Raw genomic sequence first — 12,313 nt, forward strand, 5'->3', positions numbered from 1 at the left:
TCACTTATTGATGTACGACCACGCTTAAATTCATTTACCCAGTTATAAACCGTTGCTAAGGCAGGGGCAGATGTGCCATGAACTGAGTCCAATTAACTTTTTATCTCATATGGAGTTAAACCCTTTAAATGAAAATGTTTTATTACCGCTCTGAACTCGTTTTTTTCCATTTTTCTTAACAAACAATTTTTTTTTCAATTGGTTATAAAAACACGTAAACTCAGAAGATGTGGACTGTGACTGCACCATATATCTAGTCGGGAGTGGTGCTGACTGAAAACAGATGATTTGGAGCGATTCGCACACCATCTGCTGGTCATTCTAAGGACTTATTGAACTACCCTCGTAGTATACACTGAATTTAGACTGCATTTAAAAAATGTGTAAGGATGATTGCCAAAAAATTGAGCTCTTTCATTCCCACTGATTTTTCACTTGCCCCTTGAATAATATAATTTTTCAAGAATTATCTCTACAAATAAAAAATAAAAAATTGTCTACAAATATTAACACGATTTTTTTCAAATTTAGGATTCACCGATGTCACTTCCATTAAGTTGAACAAAATAAGAATAAAGACTTAGAGTTCAATATTTTAGAGTTCGAAAATTTAAAAATAATTTCAAAGTCAATGACAAGAAAAGTTTTTCGTTCTGACATATATTTATCTTGCCACGCTTGATTGCTATTTAAGGATAAATCCAGAAAATAAATATTTAAACTGTTGTTAATGCGAGATAAAATTGGTTGTTTCATATTTACTAAGATTTAATTAAAGTTAAAAATCGATTAACTAACTCCAAGTCTGAATAACAGTTAACAATATTTATAGTGTGTTTTTATATCCTGAAACCAAAATCAAATAACTAATAAACGTATTCATTTTTTTAAATCTTTAAATATTCTTATCTGTTCAGCATATATTTTTTGAAGATTTTTGAAATTTGGTCATCTTAACATATTCGCATGTCCTGCATACAACCCTCAGTAACATTTAAAATTTATATTTATCACAAATACATTCCTTGACCTTTTAGTTTTATATTTCCATACTTTTTTGAGTTAACCTTAATTTAAAAAGTATATTTTTTGTGGTCGGGAAAATGTTTTGTTTTCGCAAATCTATTTTAAAATGGTCAGCTTCTTAGCAATCAACCACAAGTGGTAACACCAAATTTTTAATTTAATAATAAAAAATATTTCGAACTAATCCGTCAATAACAACCCGTGATTTTGTCTCAATTTCGGGTCGTCCATAATATTGTATCTCATAATTTTCTCTTATTTTTAGTCCATAATTCTGTATCTTCATCAAAGAAATTATCTCAGATATTCATTACTTTGAAAAAATTTCCGGCACTTTCTATTACGCAGGAAAATAATAATTGATTACAAATTATTTTTTTACTTACATTAATTTTTCGCGTTAGAACTTAAAGGAATGGCAGCAGAATCAAAATTAATATTAACTCACTTAAATATTAACTCGCTAAATGATAGGCAAACAGAAATTTTAATATCCTATAGGAATCTTTAATCTTTAATATAGTTATGAAATTATTTTATCAATAAAAGGCACTACATTTGCGGATAGCGTCAAAAAAATGGCCCCAAAGAAATTTTGTTGTTGTTCTTGTCTCATCTCTTGATTATCTTTTATTTTGTGTGAAAATAAATGTGCATTTTTGAAATAAATTTGAAGAAAATTGTCGACCCGTGGTCCAAGATCTTTAAATGCTTCAAAATCTTTGAATGATGTCAAAAGTGAAAAATTACTCTACAAAATTATAATTTTTTTAGTACACCTTAGATACTTCCCAAGTGAAAATTTTATGTATAATCTACACGGAAAATATCTGTGTGTTGAATTTTACATGACTTAGTTCGGTAAACAGAAAACATTACGAAATTTTATTAAAATTTTACTTACAGTCATGTAAAATGGAATAGGGTTATATTTGATATAAAAATATAAATTATTAATATAAATTAATTATAATTTAATCCGCGATTCAGCAAGAAATAATACAACTAGATAATGAAGATTACCTGACACTTGGGTAAAATAAGATGTCGATTACGTACCAATTAGGTAAAATAATTCGAACTGTTAGGTACAGTTTCAATGAAAGAAAACAAAGTCTACCGCTCTAAATATGTTAATTCTACATCCCAGTCATGTAAAATTTCGTGCGCCAGCAAACAAAAATCTTGCTACATCCAGATTCTGTGGAAGATCATCCACTACTACACACATACTTACACAAATTCAATTTATAATTATATTGTTTGTTACATATTAACAATTTAACTTAAACAATTACATTATATCGCAATGCATTGCATACAATATAGTCGCACGATTTTAACGATATTAACGCTTTTAAAAATCGCAAACGCTGTGACGGGTTTCGCACCACCTAATCTAAGTTTAACACGTTCAATCGCCAACGACTAAACTTCACGGCTAACTTAACACTTAGAATACCGAGAAAAAAATCTCGGATATAAAGTTAAAGTTCGAGTACGTCAGGCCCATACAAAAAAATATCTGGTACCCGTTTCATCGAAATTTCGTATTTTAGCATTTTAATAATAAACGGGCTTATAAATTTATAGGAAGTAAATGAAAACATTGGATAATTTTTTTCTTACAAATTTTGTAACCTTAACACCTTCACCCGTATCTTTATACGTCATTTAATAAATACATTCTAATTTTATGTCGTAACTTAATAGGCATTACTAATTGAAAGGAAAAGATCATCTATATATTTGAATATTTTCTGAAGTCCTACAATATTAACCGAAACTTAAAAATGTTAAAGTCTGTACGGGGGACTTGGCTTTAAACTCCAGCCCTGACAATGTTGACATCCCTAGCGAATCTCATTTTATCTTACTGTTGTGTAATTCCTCTTCTAATAAAAGTGAAAATCTCTAAAAAAAATTCTTCGAGCTATACTTTCTTTTGTGTGAATCGTCAATATCATATGAAATATACTTTATACCATTCATTTAATAAAAATTTATATTATTTTGCGTTATTATATGATATACTGGTACGAAATTAATACAATCCTTACATCAGTTATTACATATCAGAATTTTCACTTTCGGACTTGAGATTTTACTTCACTCTTTTGTAATATTTATATTTTAGTTTCATATTAAATCCTAAAATAATTTTAAACTTTACCTGAATGCAGTAATGTCCTCCATTTACCGAAATAATTAGGTAAACTTTAATGAACAATTTTTCTTCGTCTATCAATAGCCTAATAGTTTATGTATAAACTGAAAAAGATGTATAATTCGTTGTAAAATATATTTAATAATGCATTAAAAAATATATAGTACAACAGATTATACACACTTTTTACTTTATACGTAAAATATAGATAGATTATACATAATTTGTCCACACGGGTTTTGGCCTTCAATGATCATAATGATCTTATAAAAGCTGAAATGCATGCGAGTGATAAAAAGCGAAGTTTCTTGATATGCGTAGATTTTTTAATAAATCTATGACATTATTTATGGTATAAAGTGACATAACTTTTTAATAAATTCCAGCCTCATATTCTAACATCCTAGTAAAAGAGTTAGGCACTTCTCGCAAAAAGACAGTAATTTGCGTTTTTATAAAGAGTTGCTTAAAGATTCAAAAGAAAAATTCAACTTACTTTTAAGTAATTAGAAAAATTATGAAATATTTAAAAAAATATATCTTAAGTGCTCGTAGGACTTTTCTTGTAAGAAATTATATCAAAAATAGTAAAAAAAAAGAAAAATGTCGTTCTAAGGACTGCTTTTTAAAAGTTTAAATGTAGTTTTTTGTCACTGGCATACATTTTTAATTGTATAAGGTCATTTTTAATAATTGAAAGGCAAAATGTGTAAAGTATATAGAAAAAGTAGGTTAGAAGTTATCAGCCACCTATAGCTTATAGAGAATATGATTTTTTTCTCTTGTAAGGGTATTACTCTGAATAAAATTTGAGTAAAATCATTTTCAGTGATACATACTGTGACTTTATTGCCATATTTATTGCTTTTACCCGAGTAAATATTCTTCGACTTGAGTTCGACTTGGTTATGTCTTGAGTTCGTCTCCGAGACATCGATGTCTGACTGCGTCTAAAAACTGAGTCGAGGTATAGGACTTCGCCTTACTTTTATGGCCACAACAGGTAAAATGGCGTTTACTTGTCTTAAATCGAGCCTTGTCTTGGCTAAGACTGCGTTTACTTGACTCAACACGAGCCTTGTCTTGGCTAAGACGACCTTTACTTTACTCAAGACCAGCCTTGTCTTGGCTGAGATTATCAAACCTTTTTTGGCTCATAAATGAGATTAAAATTAATGAATGAAAAATTTGTAATTATTAAATTATTTATTTTTAATTTAAAAATTCAGAATCGGTGGCTCTGAACGAGTATAACCCTGAAAAATTTGTTCAGCAAAATAAAAATTGTAACTTTCTAGAAGGGTCTCCTAAGCCGTTAGAAATACGTAAAAACAAACAACATTTTCGGTATCATCTTTAAACAGGTATAATACAAATAACAATCCATAAATAAGTTGATTTAATATATAAATATATATATATATATATATATTGTATAAAAATATACAAGATTGTTCAACCATTAACAAAGATTAGCTTTTATGACTGTTAGAAATAACCTTTTTGTTAGGGCAGGTATACGCTCGAAGTTGTAAACCGCACGTGTTGGAGTCATAAAAATAAGACTCAAGAGATAGGTTTATGTCTTCAAGGCGTAAAAACTTGTCTCCAAGACATAAATTGAAGTCTGGCTCCGTCTCAAAACTGAGACATGCTTAAGTCGAACTTTTCGACTTCAGCATATCTTGATTAGGGAAAATTCAAGTCGAACTCAAATCGAAGCATTTTTATTCGGGTACATAAGTACTTTGTTATTTTACGAGAAAAAATTTAATTAAACAAAATTAAGCACTAATGCGGTCATTTAAAAAAATACAAATATTAAAATCAATTCAATTATTTTTCAGTATTCAGAATCGAGGCAGGGAACGAAAATGAACTTCAAGATGAGCCTGTAAGAAAATAATTTGAAACAAAATTAAATGCCTACCTATTTCTGTGTGAAACACGGGTTAAACACAGAAAAACAGAAGTAAATTTTCATTCCAGGTAATTTTCAAGTTTATAATGTTTAATTTTTTCGCATCAAAGCAAAACAAGATTTAATAGAGTTGACATGGTAACGATGGTCAATCTTAAAACCTGAATTTAATTTTTGTTGCATGTACATATAACTCTAAAATGACTCTAAAGATTAAATTTGCTTTCTGCGGAAATCTGTTTAAAATGCATGAAAAATTTCTAATGTATTTGTATACCAAATTAAAGATAGAGAGTGAAATGCAAAGAATTTATTTTTTGAGTTACTTTAATGGGCACCTTAATGTGCATCACAGTTGTCATATGCGACATAGAAGAACGGGAATAAGCCCATTCAACAGTGCTCTAAAAATGATCACTCGTCTATTCAGCGACTGTAAAGGGTAACAAAAACGAATTAACGTTAGTATTTCGAACTGTGAGTACCCCTCCTATCTCTGAAGTTTCATAAGCTTCATAAGCTTCATAAGCTTCATAAGCTTCATAAGCCTTATTCGTATTGTCAGATCAAACAGTCCTCGCTGCCATATGTATGTGCTGACTGCACGTCTGTCACTCATAGGGCTCAGTATTTTGACAGGACGCTCTTAACGCTACGTAGTGGCTATTTAGAGTCAGTCGATCCATCACTACTCAGCTCCTAATATGTCTGAATTTCCCACGGGGGTTCTGCATGCGTCAATGGGCAATCGAGATAGATTCATGATAAAATTATGATTCCCCCATGCCTCTATTATGGAGTCATCCCCGAATTTCTCCGCATCCCCATTCGTTTCCCCCTCCACTGCTTCTATAAGCGTGCCAGAGTTGTCTTGTACTAACAAGATATCTATTACCACCCTAAGTGTAAGCTTTCTATTAGTGTGTAGGGAAACAGACACTAATGCGAGTTCCGTGACTCTTAGTACTGATTAAATTGGGCAATTATCGAAGTGAAATCGATTTTCATTATAAGGGAAAAAACAATTCATATTTAATATGTGGATTATAAATTTAGGACATAGGGTGTGTTCAAAAAACACATTACAGTCGACCTTCATAGTATAAGAGTGGATTTGCACACATTAATTAACAGGGTATTTAATAAACTTACAAAATGAATCGCCGAAATATTATTTATCTGAAGTTGAATTGCAACGCTGCAAGTAATTAAAAACTTCAATTTTTGATGGCAGATTACTTTTATCACGAGGTGGATAAAAATTATCCGTCGTCAGATTATTGTAGTTTTCAATTGTTTGGACCGTTTTTATCTGACATTAGATAAATAATATCTCGGAGATTTACTGTGCACTGCAAAAAATCAATTACCTGATTATTTAAAGTTTTTCTCCAGGTATCTGTAGATTATTCCGGGCATAATTTTTTTTAATAAGAAATCAATTTATTAAAGCAATTATTACTTCACATATTTTCAAGGTAATACATTATACTTCAATAATTATGTTAACCATTTGCGAATTGTTTAATTGTGATAGTCCAAAAATATATATTTTTTTTCATAGTGACAAAATTTTCCTTTCGGTGTCAAAATGTACCTTGAATTTTTACGGAGTGAAAATAAATATAAATATTTAAGGGTCTCTCACCATTATTTTCGCAGAAAATTTTTTCTTTTATTTTAAGAAGTGTCTCGTCGCACAGTGGGACGAAATCGTGAAAAGCTGGCTAAAAGTATAAAATTTTCTGAAAATGGGCCAAGTTCCATTACTTACGTGTTTTTAGGGTCGCGGATTACGAATCCGATGTCAGAGATTTTGAGAACAAAATGGCGGACGGGTATGCTAAATAATACTTTTATTCTTTTAAATTGGCACAAGGGGGGTTTTCAGTTCGCTCATTACGATTCCGAGGTCAAAAAAGAAATTATAATAATAAAAGCTGACGGATTCAATATCTCAGACATCGGACTCGTAATTAGTGACCTCAAAAGTTGAAAAAAGTAGCAGCCAATTTTCATATATAAGTCAATATAGGTTTCTGTTGACTCATAAAGAAAATAACTCGGGGTTCACTGGCGGTCAATATTAACTCTGCACTTTTTTAAAACGATTTCTTCACAGAAAAAACGAGGAGTTCAATAAAGATGAGGCTCCAATAAAAGTTAGTATCATTTAGAACTTGAGCTCCAATAGATACCTGTAGAGAGCCAAAAGGGTTCGTTTAGAGCGTTCTTGAAAAGAACATGAAGAACCATTCATAAACCACACGCTTGCAAAGTAGGGCTGGTAAGTTAGAAATCGATTTACAGTTATCCACCGATGACTTGAGACGAAACGTGTATTGCATATGAATATGCCTTTATGTTGACAACTTTGCTACATAACCTGCAAATGATATTTATCAAGTCATTACATCTATTTTAATTGTGGTATTATATTGTTTTTAAATTATTTTCATTAAGTTATGTCAGAGTTCGATTACATGTGTGCTTTAACGTAAATATTGTGTTATTAATTAAACATAATATCCAAGTGTTCAAAGCGAAAAATAGGTTCTTTAGAAATAGGCTGATGGTTCCTTTTTAGCAAGTTGGGTTCATTTTTGTTGCGGCTCCTTTGGAACTAAAAATGGGTTCTAATGGAAACTTCAGTTTTTTCTATGTTTTGAATTTAGAAATTTATCTTATTATCAAGACCAGATTCCATATTCGAACGTGTGAATGGTTTTAAGTCTGCACAAATCAAACAATTTTAATATAAATCAATTTATTCAGATTTGGAGAGCGCAAAACGTTGCATCGATGAAGCGCACGCATAAAGTAAGCCCAACAGCATTTAGAAATATGTAGGCCCTCTATATCATTTTTCTAATATCTAGAATCATCAGTGGGACAATCCCAACTTTTAAAACTAATTAGAATTTTTTCTACTTTTGGCCATCTTTTCGTGATTTCGTCCCATTGCGCGTCGTTCTAAAATTCGGGATGAGTGTTCGAATATTTTTCAGGAGCTTGAATAATCATTCCGAATTTGCGGGACGACAAGATACAGTTTTTATTTTAATAGCCGTTTCTAATGGAATATTTTACTTTAGAACACAGTTTATTTATTCATTTGTAGTAAAACACATCACTCAGATTTTGGCATTGCTTGCATTTTATCTTTTTGTATTCCAAAGTAAAATCATCTATTAACAGCATATCATAAAATAAAGTAAGCAATTGTTTAGAAATATTTTAATATTTTAATTTCATTTTTTTTAATTCTCTCAAAATTTACTATTTTGACAGAAAAATTCCAATGGTGCAATTTTAGAAGAAGAAAAATAAGATTTTTGTAAAACCACTTGAATAAGCGTACGCGAGATAAGTGAAAATTATGAAAAGATGTTTCATTTAAATAGGTATAAATTTAACAATAAGATTTACTTTTTTTATTTAATTCAATTTAAACTTCCCTGACTTTCCATGCCCAACAAAATTTCCCGACATTTCCGGGTTTTTTATATTTACTATCCTACGGTCGGTTGCTACAAAAAATATAAAAGTTTGCATTGTCTTTGCAAACCTATAATAAATAATTTCTGGGGGAATAGCCCCGTAATAAATCTCAAACCTTAAGAGCGTTGGAACCAGGCCCTAAGCTCGAAACTGAAATGCCTGATCTTACTTCCCTAATATTATAATAACATGTTCGTAACATACTTGGAGCCAACTCCTTTTTTCATTCAAGTCAATGTATGGAGCGAAAGATTGACTAATTTCAATACTTTACGTGTAAAACAATGCTTTCGGTTTCAATCTAAACCATTGAAGACAATTGTTTTACACCAAAAGTATAGAAATAAACCAATGTTTTACTAGAAATAGAGATTTAATTAAAAACCTGAGTACTTCTTAATTATCTAAAAGAAATGTAATTCTAGTATTTATCAAGTAATTAATATGAGGCAATTCAATTATGAGTTTCGCGTCGGGTTCCGACGCCTTTAATCTGTTCTCATTCGAGAACATTTACAATTTGCAGGCAGAACTTTTGTTAAGCCACAGATCGTGAAATTTTTTTAAAAAACTAAACAATGCTGGCAAAAAGTTTTTAAAGAAACTACCCCGGACTAAGATAATAGGCCAGTATTCACGCTCAGAAATAAAGAAACTACACAAAAGGAGTTAAATTGGCTGCCGAATTTCAGAGGGATTCAAGCGAATTTTTTATTGTGTATGATGAAAGTGTTAAATATTTTTCACAAGCGATTTGTTTATTATACTCACGATTAGGTTTTATCCTGAAAAGACTAATGTGGGATAAGTACGTCAAGGAAAACATCCCAATAACAAAAACACACTCGTAAAGGAAATAAAATTGATTATGGATGTGTTGGTGAATAAACTTCACTTTTGTTTGACGTAATGAAAACTAACAATGAATTACAGCAATAAATATACAATGAAAAGAGTAATTTAATCATAACATCACATGGAAATTATCCCTTTCTGATAAAACACATCATGAATCATCATCACAGCCATTTTCGTTTTTCGAAAAGTAATACCATGTAAAAAAAGTTATAAATTAAATTTTGAAATAAAATAAAATGTAAGGTCGCCGTTGATTGTCCTGAACTTTCTACATATTATAACTGAAATTATTTTTCTGTTAACATGAACGAAAGGTATTTAAGATCAATTCTTTTTAAGAATTAAATGTTTCAGATACCCTTTGAAGGTGTATTAAATTCAGAATATTACTCTTTGTCAAATAAAACTAATAATTATTTACCATGCGTAATTTGAAATCATTTTTCCCTGCCGAGTTATGAATGTTAAGAAAAAAATTGTTGTCAATAAAACTAAAACCTATGTTTAAACAACAACTAAAATAGCTATAGCAGTCAACGGAGCTATTTCGAATAATTACTCAGAGAGGAGGAGATAGTTAAATTATCTTCATGTCAAGAAGACGTTATGTGTAGAATAATCGTAGAAATGTAAGGCGAAAGAGAAGAATGACATTCCCTTAGTTTTATGCTTTCATAGGTCGTGAATCTAATAATACTTTACACGGGTCTGTGACAAAAACCTACGTCCATAAATTTAATATGAATTTCCAACATTGTAAGTGGAATGCCAAAAATTATTTACAGCGACGTGCCATTTGAGAAGCATAGAATCCAAATTTCATTTAAAACTTTCTTCTAAAATAGATCAAACCGAATACATTTTTAATCAAAATAATACTAACTAAGATCAGTTTTAGTTTTCCTTATAAAAAAGGATCCGATTTTTAAAATTTCGAAAATTTTCCAATACAAAAATAAGAAACAAATTAAACCTTTAATTATAGCATGTCAAAGCAGTCACTAATTTTGCGAAATTATATAATAAACTTCTCCCCACGATCTTATAAGTCTTATTTTATTATTTAACAAAGTGACAAAAAATAAACAGTACACAAATTTAAGTAATTTACTGACGCAATACAACTTTGTTTTGTTTTCTTAGTCTTTTTTAAGCTATTTTTGTTGAATCGGATAAAAGAATAATCTCCAAATATAATCGCAAGAGGGTCAAATTAAATCTTAATTTTCTTATAAAATGTTATTCATAACTTTCACAACAAATTTATTTCAATCTATAAAACTATTATTTTAGAATGAAAGAAACCAAGCATTTCTAGTTTTTCAAGAATTAAGAAAAAATACGCAATTAAATGTAATCTTTTGAACTTGAAATGCCATTCGATTAAGAAGGGCTTAAAAGTTATAAGCGGCGTGGCTCTAAGTTAATGAAGCAGTGAAAAAAAATCGTGGAAATACTCCAGTCGTAAAACGCGTTTTTCATTCAGTTACTATGACACACAGAAAGCTTGTAAGCCATGGCTTTGAGCACTTCAATGCGAAGAATTTCTGAAGAAAATATTGAATATCGAATAAGCTCTCTAGAAACGAATTCAATCAGACTGAGAATTTTGTATCCTTGCTTACCTTCTCCACTCAGATATACTCTGGATATTCAAATTATGGACGATGATTGTAAAGATGTTTCGAGAGTTTTGAGAAATATTTCTGTAAGAAGTGAAAGTCACGTCTGGAAAAGTACTCTGACAATAAAATACTTACGTTTCTTCTAGGGTCTTTCTGTTGAGTATAAAATTTTCATTAAAAAAAAGATGTGGCAAGGAATCAAATTTTTCGGGTGTTCTTCCAAATGGCTCTTATCTCCAGTTTTTTTAAGAATTCCGTATAATCATGTCTTTTGACGCGCTTATCACAAAAGTCACAGTAAAAATGGGCACACATTTGATTTTCATGGTGTAGACAATACAAACCACATAAAAATCATACTTTTTTTTTGTTTGGAAAAATCAAAAATTTCGAAAGTTAATCTTAACAAAAGTTAGTCATCCACTTTTAATGAAAACATGTAAAATTGCATGCCTAGGCACTGCCGAAAACGTATGTATTTTTCTAGCCACAGAAACAATGATTTTCAAACACCTATCCCATTCTAAACCCTCGTGCGAAGATTCAATTAAAATTATTTAAACTATATATATATATATATATAACTGCAATGATTGGATACAGGAAAACTTACGTTTTCGGCAGGGGCTAGGTATGAAATTTTCATCTCTATCATCAAATATTTCGAAAACTTTAATTCGTACGAGAAAATCGGCTGATACCTAAAATACGTATTTTGACTAGCACTTCAACTATTGTGAAAAATGTGTTTGAATTTTTAATGTTTTCCGAGATGATGTGCAAACCCATGATTTTTATGGGATTTTTACGGTTTGACCATGAAAATAAATTTTGCGCCAATTTCCGCTATTGTTCTCGCAATCAGCACATCAAAACACATCAGCAGACGGAATTTCAAAAAAATCTGTGGTGAGGGCTATTCGGAACTTTATCCAACTTTTCTTTCAAGTATTATATGTTGCTTCAAAATCATAAAAGAAATTCGTATTATTTTTTGGTACCAGGTAATGTAGGTTTATGGAGTTTATACATACCACTTCAACAGAATTGAACAGCATTTTGTCCATGAATATGTGCTGCCATAGATTGAAATCTTTCCCGAAAGAAACACATATATGTACGAGGGTGGATTGATAAGTTTCCGGCCTGACCAAGAAAAACAACGTTTTTAAGAATTTTTTTTTTATTTCTCAACATAATCTCCTCCAAGGCTGA

The 12,313-nt window shown here is 30.5% G+C and overlaps 1 protein-coding gene across 2 annotated transcripts in view; it reads right to left on the reverse strand.

Moving 5' to 3' along the window:
• LOC117178909 (limbic system-associated membrane protein-like) overlaps positions 1-12,313 on the reverse strand; it is a 253,765-nt gene that overhangs the window by 75,361 nt on the left and 166,091 nt on the right. The gene's annotated exons all lie outside the window — the stretch shown is intronic.

Source organism: Belonocnema kinseyi, chromosome 8 (assembly GCF_010883055.1).
Source record: "Belonocnema kinseyi isolate 2016_QV_RU_SX_M_011 chromosome 8, B_treatae_v1, whole genome shotgun sequence".
Classification (NCBI taxonomy): Eukaryota; Metazoa; Arthropoda; class Insecta; order Hymenoptera; family Cynipidae; genus Belonocnema; species Belonocnema kinseyi.